This window comes from Notothenia rossii, assembly GCF_949606895.1.
Source record: "Notothenia rossii genome assembly, chromosome: 5".
Taxonomy (NCBI): Eukaryota; Metazoa; Chordata; class Actinopteri; order Perciformes; family Nototheniidae; genus Notothenia; species Notothenia rossii.
The window spans coordinates 12,461,737-12,477,155 of record NC_136903.1 but is presented as its reverse complement, the minus strand read 5'-3'; the positions used below and the strand labels follow the sequence as shown (position 1 = coordinate 12,477,155).

General features: G+C 42.2%; 1 protein-coding gene across 8 annotated transcripts in view; it reads left to right on the top strand.

The window, feature by feature from the left end:
* The first annotated feature begins 768 nt into the window (after nucleotides 1-768).
* Nucleotides 769-15,419, top strand: part of LOC307038488 (neuronal cell adhesion molecule-like) — a 76,058-nt gene continuing 61,407 nt past the window's right edge. For 4 of the 8 annotated variants that reach the window (XM_079679907.1, XM_079679913.1, XM_079679915.1 and 1 more), the window contains exon 1: nucleotides 770-963. The gene's annotated coding sequence lies outside the window, so the exon portion shown is untranslated. Of the gene's footprint in view, nucleotides 964-15,419 lie in introns of all 8 variants that reach the window. The other 4 variants (XM_079679911.1, XM_079679908.1, XM_079679914.1 and 1 more) reach the window with 2 other exon arrangements.

The window sequence follows — 15,419 nt, the reverse complement described above, 5'->3', positions numbered from 1 at the left end:
TGAGATAATGCATGTGTGTAACATGCACTGAGAGAAGAGAGCATGGCTGGTTGACTGATTTACAGCAGATTGAACTAAGAGGAAATGTCGCTTTTAAGTCACGTGAGCTCATCCAGTACTCTTGGATGATCCCATAGGCTACTGTGTGGTTATTAGTGCAATCCTGCTCTCAGGGCAAACCGCTGGAGTGTATCAGGACAGGCAAATGGCTCCAAGTATATAAGGTCCAGAACAGCTGGAATGAAGTTCAGTCACAAAAGGTGAAAGCATTCACATTCGACAAATGGTTTACTGTGGATTTGACGTTTTATTTTTTTTACATTTTGTTTTAATTTCATCTCTCTCATTTTGCAGGCCTGATTAATAGAAATATACAGGATTATTAATCATGTAGGCTGGGAATTTGCTTAGTAGGCTACTAAACATTATTCCTGCTTGTGCAGTAGCATTTTCGTGATTTAATTTAACGATTACACTGTAGCTAAATACATTTAAAATAAAAACAGCTCCCTGCTGGTAAATAACACTAAATGGAATTGCTAAGAATTAAGAGACAACTTTTTGATTTTTTCCCCTCTTTATCCCTAAACCTCACCCAGCTGTTGTCCATCTGTGGATTAGAGCCGGTAGGGGGTAAAGTACATTTAATGTGTCTATTTGGTTAACATTTTTGCTAGAGTCGTTCAGTGCCTTGAGGCCACCATCCATCGGTAGCGGCGCTGCAGTGCGCGCAATGGGCGTGCGCACGCCCCGGAGTGCTGCTGCGCGCCCCCGCCTGTTGTGTTGGAGAGCTGGTGGGGAGAGGAAGAGAGGACCAGAAAGGCAGAGGAGGAGACAAGTGCGAAGAGGCTCGGCAGTGAACGGGACTCCACGTAAATAAACAGCAGACGGTATCGCTGTGTCGCAGGGGACTGAAGATAGAGAACAGGCTCCGTGTTTCCCACCGCCGAGGAAGCAGATAAGGTGAGCTAATTGATGCCATTCATAATAAACACGTGTCGTAGCTCTCAGTTCTGTCAGGAGTTTGTGGGAGAAAAGCAGTGAGTTGGATGCTGCAAGGCTGTCAATGAAAGCACTGTGCTCTTCAATGCATAAGGTTAAAGACCCGAAGGTTGTTGACAAGCTACATCTGGGACATCATTTTAAAGACACATTAACGCGTTAGCCTCCTGCGTGTGTTCTTTAGAGAGAGAGCAGGTGCATGTGTGCATATTACGGAGTGCGACTGTCAATCAAATGTGTGCTGCTTTGAAAGACGGTGGGAGAAATCATTGTCACCTGTCTTCCGGTTTGAACCTTGGATATGATCTGTGCCTTTGACTCATGGTGCTCACATTACACGTGATGAGTACATATAGATTGATGGATAACACGATGGATAGATCTGTTGTATTTGTCAGTTGTTGTTTTGCCCTGTTATGATAAAAAAAGCTGTCCTCTTACAGAAATCCCTCATGTCCTAAGCTGATTTGCTCCCCTCATGTTTCATTCCCTTCATATTCATTCTCAGTCTTGTTTTGACTGACCAGTCAGTTTGTTTAGTCTAATTTCCCCTCATCAGACTCAATCTGATTAGATAGCCCCCCGAGATTCTCCCATTACATCCCATGCCATTTATTATACTAGCCAAACAATTGCTTTCCTGAACAGAAACCCACACATTCCCACCCAAATCCTCTGCTTACTCCCCCCCCTCCCTTTTCTGTCTCCCCTTGGTCAAAGCTTTACTCAAGGGGGGGACTCACCATCACGCAACAACACCCCCCACCCCTCTTGCTCCAGACACTCTCACTCATACACACAACCAGACACACATGTCCCAGCTACACACTTTCACTGCCTGCTCTGATAGCCGTATTAATACAATGCTAATGACCCCTGCTTTATTGTCTTGTTCTAACTTTCTCTCTGAAAGGGTTGACACACTTTCTAGTGATGTTTATTCACTGCGGGCAGACTATTGTTAATCTGTCTAAGAAGATAACAATATCCCCCTATCCCTGCCTTATGTCTCGTTTGCATTCATTTACAAACAGGCGGCAAAATCTGTGATACCACTTTACGTACGCATATCGAGGACTGTGTGTTCACATATCTTCATCAGGGTACGTCAGGATGTTGCTGGAGCTGATTTTATACAGTCAATGCTTGAGTCAAGAGAGCCAATTCTCAGCGGCTACTGGAACTATTCTGACAGGACATTTCAGGCTCATTTGACCAATGTGGAGAAATGTAGAACAAGATATTGACCTACATTGTGCTGCCATCTTTACTTTCACCCTCAGCACAAACGCCACTAGGCGGGGAGATTTGCATAACTAAGGGATTATCATGACACACGTTGCTGGAGTTATTGTGAGAGCACCAGTCGGTCACATTGCTGACCTGAAACCAGTGGCGGGTAGCCCTGCTGCGGGGGCTATGGGAAAAGCTTGGGTGTTGGAGGGAAAATGCCACTTATTTCACTCTGTGGGCAGCATGAAACACGCAGACTATTCTGTGAGAAGTGATCAACGTTCCTTCTGTAAGCGGCCGTCTGTGGCATTATGAACTCCGCCAACCGCATGATGGGACAAAGTGTCTCATAGAAAGAAAGACTTGTTCTGTGTCACTTGTGTTGATCATGATGACATCATTTTTGAAAAGGAACTGAGCTGAACCTGAGTGCCTTTCTCTTTGTGATTGGTTTCTCCAAGGACAGACTTCATTCATGTCTTAGAAATGATGTTTCAAAGGTGTGAATTTTAGATCGATCTCCAACTGCAGCTGAAGTCAGAGTAGCAGACAGTAGTATTGTAGACTTTTGGAAACAAGGACCTCAAAGTCCTCTGTATTCTAAAGGATACTTCTGGATAATGACAACTTGGTCCTACTTTTGTATTTTTCACTGTGTTTTCTACTGTTTTTTGTTGTTGATTTGTTTGTACTTGTAACCTTATTGCTGATATCTGGGGAAATGACAACATTGCAGAGATTACAGGCAATAATTAAATATAGTGGATTGACATTAAATGAATATGCAACTATTACGTTTTATTCAGTCATTTTAAAATATTTCTCTGATTATCTGGTCCTTTTTTTTCGTTGGAGCTTCTGAAATATGACAACTTGATGCCCTCAATAATTGTAACTTGAAGTTTAAATGAGTCTAGCAATTTGCTGACATTATCTTGAGATCTTGGACATTGTAACAGGCAGTTTTCAATATTTTCTGACATTTTATAGACAAAAAGGATTTATTAATTGTTTGACAAAACGGAGAAACAGAGTTTCAGTACTGGATCAGACAACCAGACAGTTTTTAAACAAGACAGCAGGTTATTTAAACCACATTGTATGGAGTTAAGATTATGAACACCTGTATGCAAGTAGTATTCCTTTTATCCCCCAGAAAACTGTATGTGACTCCAATAAGTACAGTAGTGTTTTCGTCTGTTACATTTACTGGAAGTTTACAATGTATTGTTAGAGAAACAACATTACAATTAGCCTTTGTTTTATCTGCTTAAAGGTAGGGTAGGTAAGAATGGAGAAACCAGCTCGAGTGTGGTAGAATTTTAAAGTACACAACCGAAAAAAATCTGCCCCTTCCTTCAGACTTCCTTACAGAGCCCCTTCTCCAACACACAAACGCGCACATGACCAATGAGGGCATGAGATAAGTTTGTGCACAGATGGAAGACTGACAGGCAGGTAGGCCATCCAATTATCTGCCGCGGGCTGGGTCTAGCTTTGGTCTAGCTTTTTACAGCGCCACGGCTTCCACAGATAAAATATTTGTATATATTTATTGTCAAAGCATTTGATTTATTCATTGCTATCAGGATGTTAAGAGCATTCCATGGAATATAACAAAAAGGGTTTCTGAAGTGAATTACCTACACTACCTTTTAATGAATATGTCCAACCTTGTGGTTTGTTTACAACCTGTATGGTCATCTAACTTCTTGTGTTTCCTGCCCTGTTTGGCTTCTTTAAGCGCTGGTGCCATGCCCTGGTGCCATGCCCTCAGATCCCATCAGTTAAATGTGATCACTACCCTGTAACAGCTAGGACCAAAACTATAAAACGTATGCCCAAGTTGAAAAAAAACAAAAATTATTGATAAAATGTTGTTTAAAATGTGCTGTGATCATTTATTTTCCATTGAGAGTAGCACAGGCACAGTTAGGTTATGGATCATCATACAGTAGTTCACTCACTTATTGACTGGATGATTGACTGTGTCCTGGAGACACGTGTCGTGCCCTGAGCGCATTCGATCCACCAGCCGCTGTTAATAAAAGGCTGTGCTGCTCAGCTGTGATGGGGCTACATCTCCAGGGACCAACAGAGGCCTATGCCTGTCCATTAGTGTCACTGAGGTGTGGGTGTTTCTTCCCAGTGGGCCAGTCACACACAGAAGCCCAGCACACTGACATCGCCTGGACCTCCTTGTCAGAAGCATGTTCGTCTCAGTTTGGGACTGATGAGCGCCTCATTAGGGGACCACAGAGGGAATGCTGACTCCCCCAATCCCCCGGTTCACGGCTGCTTGAACACTTGCCTTGGCTGTAATTTGGACAAATCTATGCAGGGGTAAATGAGTACATGCAAAGAAGGACATGCATGTTCATCACACACACACTTTCCCTCTCCCTCTGTGTGTGTGTGGCCTGTATGGTTGCAAGCTGGTCGGTGCAATTAGAGTTTCACACTCAGTTAGGCAGCAGTCTCTAATGGGGATTGACGCGTTACTGCGAATCCTCTCCACACAGCTGCAACTGTTGATGTTTATGTACTAGACCTTTATTATAATTCCAGGAGTGGATGGTGATAGATGACTAAGGAACATTGATATTTATGGAGATTTATGTGGTGCTCATAGCCCAACTCAGACTGGTTTTCTGAGTAATTGGATCAAAAGATGCGGAGGTACTTCATACTGAGTTTTTGCTCAAATGATTAGTGAGTAGATTGCAGATAAAAATCTGTAATTTATTAAGAAAACATTATTAAGCTGTAATTCCCCAATGTGAGGATGTTCTGCTTTTTCCTGTTTTGTTAGTTTTTAATTAAACATCTAGTAGTTTGAGAGTTTTAGTTCAACATAACAAGCAGTCTGAACATGTCAAATTTGGAAAATCTTTACCAGCAGAATCATCAGTAATGAAAGATGTTTTAATTTGCAGTTCTTACCTAAAGCGTTGTCCTTACTATTACATAAGGATGCATTTTTTGGAGCAGGTAATTTGCACAGATGGTGGATAAGTAGCGGTCAGTGCGGATGTCCCTGTACGGCCCTCTGTGACGGAGTCGTTACACCAGAGCTTTTCACCATGACAGTCATCGAGCCTGATCACTCAAGGTTGCCCAGGGAACGCTGTTATCGCCTTGTCAGGTTATAACACCCCTTAGTGAGAACAAAGCGTTTAGAGATGCTCTTTTCTGTCCAAACCAACTGCCAGGGAGTGACAGCAATAAAGCCTCCTTTTGAAGTTGGGGTAATGGGATGTAATGTTGTGGGTTTTATGTTCCCTCGCCTCCCCCAGTAGAGCGCCTGACAGGTTAACTAGATCTGACTCCGAGTCAACCTTGAGTTTACTTGCTATGAACAGATGAAAATCAGACTTGAAATGTGCACTCGGGGTATATTATCTAAATGCCCATAAGATGACCTGCTATCTTGCCACCCAGTAGAAGAATTGGAGGGAGGGAAAGTAAAAGTGGGCGTGTTTTTAAGGCTATGAGGGTTGCAGGAGGGAGGAGGGGTGGATCATGTACCTCGGTCGACGCTGAGAAGGGGCAGGGGGAACAAAGGGGGTCTGTTTTCTCTGTCTGTACTGGCGGGGCGGTTGTCCTTGCCTCTTTTCTTGCAGTATAGGGGGGTGATGGAGGGTTATGCCTGAGAAGATCCACAAAAGAAACTTGGGTGTTGGAGCCTCGGTTTCAACACAGTTGTTCCTGCTGAAGAGGACTGGAGAGGCAGTCATTGCTACCGGCAGCATTGGGCCTGTTTTAAGCTCTGGCCAACTTTAGATGGGCAGCAGATGATAGAGAGGTAGTTGGTGGCCCGGTGGCATCACATAACAAGGAGCACTGCTTCCCTTTCCCGTCCTGAACACAACAGGAGGTGGGCATTGCTCCACCGGCAGGGAGTAGGCTCGCCAAAATAACAGAGAATTCAGGACGAGTGTGCACTTGAATGCTTTCTAGTCTGTTCTAGAGGCTCCATCCTCCTCCTATTTGCATAGAGCTTAAGAGTAACTCGGCCGCACATCCCACTCTCTGTTGGCACACCAATTCAGCCCACTTGTCTTAAGCAAATACATCGCCACTGCTCCTATTCTATTTGGAGATTTGAATAGTGGGCCCTGCCAGGAAATCCACCATAACCCTCAAATCTCTCACCAGCCTGTTGTTGAACGTTACATCCTATACACTTGTAGAAGCAGGAATCTTCAGAAATGGGTGTAGTGAAGGTGTAGATTATCTTTGTCTCCCAAGCACATGATGCAACAGTGATTGAATCAACAGGAAAGACAGGGACACTTAGGTGTCAGCCCATGAATAAAGTTGACATGGAAACACAAAGTGGCTTTTCCATGGTTCAGGAGTTTCGCTGACCTCAAGGTCTTATTTAGGCCAGACCTTCTAATGCTTACCCTCTGTTCAAACCTCTACCCCCTCCAACACCCCGGCCGAGGGTAAGACACCATGTTAGCTGCTCAGCAGCCACCACTGAAGGGCCCTTAATCCAAGTGGGATGACAGCTTGGCTCTGGATGCTGTTGCTGTGGCGCTGAGACCAATGGGCTTTTCTTTCCCTCTTTTTCATCTCTTAAACCCCCCAAACACAGCCACAGGAATCCTGGGAAAAAAATTCTCCCGGGGAAGACAAAAGAATGGGATGGTAAACAAATCCAAGTGTAGATCTGAGATTCATCCATTCATCAGAAGTTAATGTGCATATCCTTTTGAGATAGCGAAGGCAAACAAAGATACAATGATAGCTTGGGATGTTTTGTTGTTGAATTTTTGTTTTTGTCCTGGTGTTATGTAAAAACATAATCTATGCCCAGATAATCTTTGTCCAGGCTTCAAAATGATTAGGGAAGATTGAGGTCAGAAAAAACCATTAGTGTCATAGAATTTGGTGCCGTGGTCAAACCAGATCCCTTTTCCTTCCTGTACACCAATCAGAGCTGACCAGAGATCACGTGGAAAGCCAACCATTGGTAAAACAATGGCATCATTAGACAGTAGTGATCTGCCAGGCTGATACTACAAATTGTCCTTTTCAGGGCATTATTTATTTTGTCTCTTTGTTCAATTGTGAAAACTGTCAATTGTTCTGTTCAGGCGATTGACATTCTACAAGGGACAATGGCAAACATTTAAAGGTGCAGCTTCTCAAATGCGAGGATTTGCTGCTTTTCTCTGTTTTATATGAATGTATTTTGACTGTTGGTTTTACAAAATATCATCAATAATCTCGGACTGGATCTTGGATATCTGTTTGTATTAATTCCTGATATTCCTCTAATAATCAACAGTGGAATTAATCTTTACATAAAGCCCTAGACATCTGGGTTTAAAAGATTATTAATTGTATATCTATGATTGATAAAACAGATTTAACATTGAAACTGACATTCATAGTGTATACTTTAGCATTTTTCAAGATTCATAATAACATCACAGACAACATCTAAAAAAAGACAATTGGTTTCTAATTAGATTTATCAACAAAACTCAAGGACATCCACCGTGGAAATGACTGTGCTCAGGCCCTGTGCCAGAGCAATTTAGGATCAATCGTTGGCAATGGAATAGCAATCAGTATAATCTCCTTGTGGTCAGTCCTTTGCTGGTCTCTCAGTGCCGGGCGTCTTTAGGAGCTGGAAGAATGTAATTGTCACTGAGATAATTCCTTGCTGTGGGCTAGCTGAGCCCGGTGTGAGGATGGGAGGACGGACAAATGGCAACTTCATTTATCAGGATCTTGTCTAAGGCTGGCTGGCCTGATAACCCAATCAAACGTCGAGTGTGGCTGAAGCCTGTCTGGGCCAACACTGGGCTTTTTCATCTCTTTGTTTGTCTCTATGTGGAAATATCAATGAGTCTTTGTCAGTGTGCCATGGTTTATAGCCAAAGCCCAACAGTGGTATGAGCCTAAAGTCTCTCAAAGCAGAAATGACACTAACAATCTTTACGTTTCAAAGCAGAAATGGTCTTTTCCATGAGCTTCATTTCCTGTCTTCACACAATTACACCATTGTACAGTTGGACCTTGGTAATGAATGACGTTCTTTATGATGATTTTAGTTGGTATTGTCCTGGCAAAGGTTGAAAAGACTATTCTGAGTCAGACCTAATGCTCCGGTCTTCAAGGTTGGCTGGTTTTGGGCCTCTCTGGGCTCAAGTCACAATGACCACGTCTCTGTATGAGTGGAGCTATGGTGGACATGTTACTCAAAGGGGTTACTGCATGACAGAGTGTACGCCTCCACAGACCCTGTGAGAGGAAAATAGGACACTTTCACTCACTGGTCATTTGTGATGTGTCACTGAGGTGGAATTCATCTAGCTCTCGGTTCTGAAATGAGTATCTTGATTGTAGCTGACATTGGGTGGTATGTAGAAGGCTCAGCTCAGAGGCGAAGGGGCACTCTTTAGATGTGCTTTCATGAAATGTGATTGGTGTGGAATAATAGATGACATTGTTAACGTACTGAGGGGCTGCAGTGAGCTGCTGTACTCACTCTTCTGGGTTATGCATCTTTTTTAGCTTTTTGAGCTTTAATTTAAGTGCCAAGCTGAGGCTTTTTACATGATTGTCAAAACCGCCATCTCCATAAAAATGTGAGTTCCCTTTTTTTAAACGATAATGATTCAAATTGTAGTTTTATTTTTAGAGCCAGCCTTTCAGATCATGATATGAATAGTGCACTTATGGAATTATTAAAACCTGGCTCATAATCTCAGCCATGTGATTTAAATAAAAGAGCAGTCGCTGCCCTGAGAGCAGATTATGCTCTGATGCTCTGACTCTGTTCCTTTGTGTATTCCCTTTCCTTTCTAAAGCTTATCACTTTCAGAGTATATTTCACATGCTTTTCAGCCACTTGTAAATCCATCACCCTTTGCCATTCAGACTGCTTTTGATACATCTATATATCTTCTATTTAGCAATTAGATTAGCAAAGACATAGCATTACGCCAATGGCTTCAAGCAATGCATGAAAAGGTCAACATAATAAGTGTTGAATGTTTGTCCTTTTTTCTTTTTTTCCTTTTTTTAAGTGACATTTAATCATGCAACTCAGTGTTACTCACTCATTAGGGAATTTGATATAAAAAATATGTTTTTTCCCCCCCCAAAAAAATAGATAATCTGGCTTCCTGTTATTATAATTCTGGGGTCTTGCATGTGTCTACTGTCATGTTCAGAAGCCTAAGGAAAACTGGTAGCATTAATTATATCCATGCATATTTTATGAATTTAAAGATTTCCCTATTTTCAACATTGCTTTTAAATGTAGGCGTTGTTCACTGATATAGTGCCTAATCAGACTAGAATTGGGAAACCACACAGAGGTCGGACTGATTGGATTCTCCACGGTCATCGAAAGTGGAAAAAATCTAATTATGCCTTAGGCGTCCCAAGTCAAACTCCCCAGGATTACCCTGGCCCTGCACCCAAAACCCAACCCTGGGAGAGAGTGATAACTAGACTCCCATAATCTGAAGCTACGGCTGACTAGAGGGGGGGTGGGGTTGGTGATGAAATCCCTGCAAAACCTACCAACACAACTGCAAGGATGGCTGTCAACTCCACATGCTCAGTAGTATGTCAGTCACGTTGTCTAACGTCTAGAATCAGTGAAACATCAGGTAAATAAAGTTTAAATCACAATTTGAGAAAGTGCAGTCTGTGTTAATGGGCAACTCCACAGCAGGAAATAGCCGTATAGCTCCAGTCACATCGACATGTTTTGGGGAGATAATGATATAAAAACTGATTTCATGCGGAGTGTTATCCTTGTAGCTCGCAATCCCCAACGCTTTGAAGTCAAATTAGAAGTGTGTCTGTTTGGGTGGAAACCAGAGACAGATTAGAGAACAGAAAACATGCTTTGAAAGAGCATTCAACCCCCCCTCTCATCCACCTCTTTAAATCTTTTGAGACTATATAAAGCCCTGCAAAGTATCTTCCCTTTTGTCCCAACTATAGGATGTGGGTTGATTTTAAACTCTGCATTTTAGGGTTTGCTTTTCACTCGCTCCTTTGTTTTAGTGTCCGTTGAGTGAAGTACATGTTTACAGTGGTCATTGCTTTTTAACAGTCCCTGAAAAGAGTCTGTTTGTGAGGAGATTGACCCAAAACAGGAGCCCACTATTGATCAGGTGTTTGCCTAAAGAAAGTAGGGATGAAGGGAGGAAGAGGTGAGGAGTGTAAGGGGGTCAGGATGGAGTGAGGGAGAAGGGGAAGAGCCAGGGACCAGGATGTGCTCTCCCCCTCAGCAGGATGCCGCCTAGTCTGAAATATGGCTCCTTTCTTTTGATCAGGGAAACAATGCACCTGCTGGAGCCCTGAGAATATGTCCTCTCCTCATGTGTCCTTTCCCATGTCTCCAAGGTATCACTGACCTGTACCCATGTGAATAAGGTTTCTGATTTCCTATTATCGCTATATCAATGACTTTACTTGGAGAAAAAAAGCTAAAAAGCTGTTTGTCGCCTATTCTTGCCTTCTCAGGGGATTGTGTTTTATCCAGTCTAGCATCAAAATTCAGCCAGAGTGAGCGCTATTTTCTGCTCCAAACAAAAGTACCCACATTTGTATCACTTGCTCAGCTTTGATTCAACAGAAATGCGACTTTGGGTATGAATTTCAAGTAGAAGTAGAGCATCAGCAGTAGCGGCAGGGCCACGTCCTTGACAGCCCTATTGAATTAATTCCTTCCAAATGGCTGGTTTAAAGGAATGCAGGAGGTTTGAATAAAACCTACTACTGATCTAATGCAACACTATGATGGAGGTCCATTTCTACCCATATTGTCTCGTGAAACCATCCCTTTTTATCCCTTTGACTCCTATTGTGTGGAATTAAAGCATAATAGAGTAGGTGGCCACAGAGAAAACACCCCGGGGCAGCTCGTCATAGCTCTTCAGTTTGATTGACATAGAACTTCTTCTTTCACATCAGACATGGTAAAATAGTATAAAAGTGGCTCTTTTACATAACATTGGACAGTTGCATGGCTAACCTCCTTCATTCACCACTGGGCCTCTGTGAATTCAAACTGGAGCAACCTCAACATATCTGTGTTTTCTAATGCTAAAATTAGCAGAATTTGAGGCATGTGCTTGATATGGTAATAGGGCCGAACAACTCTGTTTGAGTAATAGCTTTCCATTTTATCATGGATATTTCACAGAATTGGCTTTAAGTTAGACTGTACTTTGTTGTTTTAGTTTGAAATGTAACATCAAATGTGACACTTTATATGAATGCATTGAGATTGAGTACTTTTTCTGGATTACAAATGAATATCATTTGGCATGAGGGTTCATTCAAGGTTGTTGTGGATACAATAACACAATCACATCTCTTTAGCTGCTTCATGTATTGTCTGCTTTCTCCTGAGATGATTTTACTTTTAATGGATAATTGAATACAATGTTGATCATTGTAAATGTAAACTGACAGGGATAATAATGCACATTGTCAAGTAAGCAAGTAACTAATTACATTTTTAAATCACTTTGTTTGAAGTAAAAAGTTAAACATGTATTTTCGTTGTTTTACCAAATCCAAGTCAGATTTAATGCTCATATTTACTTAAAGAGACAGTCTGAAATATTGCCTAGCATGTGGCGTTCTACATTGCTACTTCAAGCTTCTGGCGTTGCAACATAGCAGACTCTGTGGAACACTCCCTATGTAGATATTATGGGCATATGCTAAACTAATGAAACACAGCAAGTCTTAGTTGAACGTTAAAAAACGCTAATTAAACACAATGATGGATAATTGGATACATTTCTGCTAATAGATCCTCCTAAATGCTAAAAACTGTGCCTTTTTAACTGTTAATTTAAATGTATATGAGACATTTAAATAACAGCTCTAGCTGTAACTTAATCTGACACGCAATCTTTTCACACGCTACTTGATCCAAATACTGAAGTTCCTGTTTCATGTTATGTTATTTAAAAGTTTAACAGAGAATTAAACTTTCTCTGTAAATTCCTGCAGACGTGACCTGCTACGGATTAGATTTATAACTGGATTCGTTCCAATGAAAGAAACACTTGGGATTGTACATTGTTGTAACTGAGTATATGTTTTCCCCACCAACTACAACAACCCAACAACCCAAATTTAATGTATTTCTGAACCGATCAGAAACATTTAAGTGGGAAATTTGCTCAGCGTTAAACATGGATCCCATATGATTACCGGTACCTTATTCTGACCACATCAATTAAAGTGTGAGGATTAAACACAAGATAACATCTGAATAATCCTCATGAAGGCTCTGTTATGGTACTATGGAGAAATACTAACCAAAACATAACACAGAATAGTGCTTTTTGCCAGATGATATCTGATAGTCTCAGTAGATGTGGAATAAATGAACACTTTTGTGACACTCAGATGTGTTCACACAGACTCACAGTCGCAGCTCTCAGCTGTGCCGAGAGCAGCTCTAAATGTTTAATGGAGAGTTAAGGAATAAGGGGCATCTTCTGTCTCCGTCTGCATAGTATCTCATTCCCACCTGGCCAAGCTCCAGTGCTCACTGCAGCATTCTGACCCACAACGCTGCTGCATTGAGACCGGATACAAAGCCTCATTGGAGACTTTTTAGCTCCACTGAAGTTATGCAGTATATTGACTTGTTTTTGCAGCATAGGCTTCTGTTCTAAAAGTTGGAAAGGTTATAAAGTTCCTACTTCACTTGGCTCTTGTGCACCTTATTTTATGTCCTGGTCGCCTCTTCACAGCCTGGGTGTCAGAGTAGTATGCAGGTCGTCAGGCCGGTGGGTGGTGGTCAGTGTCACGGTCACAGCCTCGGCATTGGGGCGAAGTGTAGGCTGTCCTTCAATGGCTCTTTCACTACTGCCTGGTGACAATGCATTTTTTCCATGCCATAAAGCAGATGCTGTATTATAGCCGCACAATGCTGGGCCATCTGAAACTGTTTACCATGTGAAAGGCACACCGGGATCAGGATGCCTGCCACTGTGTGGGGCTTTTTGACTTGCCACTCTATAATGAGTATGCACTGGAAGGAAAAGGAGCAGGCAGCTTTAACTGGCATTGTGGTCACTGCATAGAGAGAGGAAATGCGGCAGAAAGTGCTGATCCAGGCTATTCTTCCAAGGCCGGGACTGCTTATACTTACTAGAATACAGAGATTACTGTGACATCAAATGAGCTTGTCAGCAGTTAAACCCACAACAGATAAAGAGGCCGGAAACCTGAAGTGTCAGTGTTTGCCCACCTAAAAAAAAGAATATCTTCCAAATGATTTAGTGCTAAATAAATATTTTTGGTGCATCTTTCATCACTGACCTGAGTTCTGCAGGAGGTTAATGCAGCTGCGGCATGTGGCCTCTGGATCAGGACACTGATCTTTTAAGACCTCTTTCACTTAAAGTCAACAAATCAAGAACTAAGAAGTGAAGTGAAAACAGCTTGACTACAGAGGCTTAACCAACTGCAAAGAAAAGCCCTGCAGTTAAATGTTTAGCCTCCCTTGTGTGACTAGTACCTGTCTTCTCTTGTCTTGCTGTTTGTTGTCGGAGAGTTGAAGAGGCCACCCCTTGATCCGACTTGTCTGCCCTCGGGTCTGGATTTAGTTCCCTACCAAACCACCTGCTAAAAACAACAAAAACAGTGTTGAACCAGCATTGCAGTTGGACTTACTGGTAGTCTGTCAGCAAGGCTCTTAGTCACTAATTGAGCACTCAAGCAGAGAGCGACCTTGAAAGGCCCGAGGTATCCGACAGGCTGCCCGGTCACTCAGACTGGTCTCCGCCCAAGACGGGATTTCAGGACCCTAGAAGGTCCTACTGGAGACAGGCAGCACTCAGACGCCCTCCTGAAGCTGAGGTCGCCTTGGCCCCCCAGCGCCTCTCACAGGGCTTATCCTCCCTGGAAAGAGCTCTCCATGGTCTCTAGTCCTAAACTGGCCATCAGTCATGTCAAGGACACACATCTATCATGTCAAGAGCCTTGAGAAATAAGAGCAGCACTGCACACATAAAAGCCCAGACGGGGACACATTTAAGTACATTAACCCAACCCTGGTCCCTCCTCAGAAGACAGATGTCACTAAATAAAGAAGTGACTGTGGGAGTATAAACCAATTGTTTGAATAGATTTCTTCCTGTGGGGCAGGTTGATCGCACAGCAGTTGGATTAATGTACTGCTGCCTCCAAAACATATTTGAGCAGAGTCGGGCCTTTCCACAAAAGACTATATATATTGGAAAATGTTACCAGTGTAGTGACAGAATGATAATGTCTTACAGTTGGTTGGTCCAGGCTGAAATAGCTCAACAACTTTGATGCATTGCCGTGAAGGTTCGTACACGTCGTCGTATGGTCTTTAGACATCTATTTATACTTTGGGGATCATTTGACATTTTCTCATTCTCCATCATGAGATTCACCTTGTAATTTTGAGTAATATACAATATATTCCCACAACTACTGGATAATGTGCCATGAAATTGGGTACAAAGATTTATATTTCCTGCCAGTTTAAATGTTACAACTTTAGTGACGCTTTTACATTTCTTTATATATTTGTTGAAAATACAGTATGTGATTAGTTGCGTTTTATCCCGTGTCTCGGTCAACTTAAAGCAGTAAGCAGGCCATTGTGTCACTTCAATGTGCTAAACTGCATCTTTGAGAGCATTTTTTGAATACCAATTCACAATTCGTCTGCCCAATCTGTCCATAAAGGGAATCTGCTGTGGATAAATACGTTTGGAGACACTTTTGAGAATGCTTCCAAAACATCAAGCTCGCAAAGAATTCCATAACTTTTCTTGTCATTCAGCTGTCTATGCTGTTATCGAAGTTGTTTCAGCGGTGAGAATCCGTCCCATTTCACTGTATCATTTCCCAGAAGAGTAAAAGGTGTCTTGTCACAACTGCAGCAATGTTAGTTTTGCTTATCAAGAATGATGCAGAGGGAAAACAGACCTCAGAGACTAACACACACACAAGCTGTGTTCACCATGGTTGTGAATGACTCAGCTTGCAGCACAGATACTAAAGAAATCATATCACTGAGAAAACTTGGTCCACAGTGCTTGTAAATGACAAGGATGTTGTTTCAAGCAAATCAAGTGGAGGCATTTTTTATTTGCAGCTTCTTCCTATCTTTTTTTCTGACATGGCGCATTCAGGCA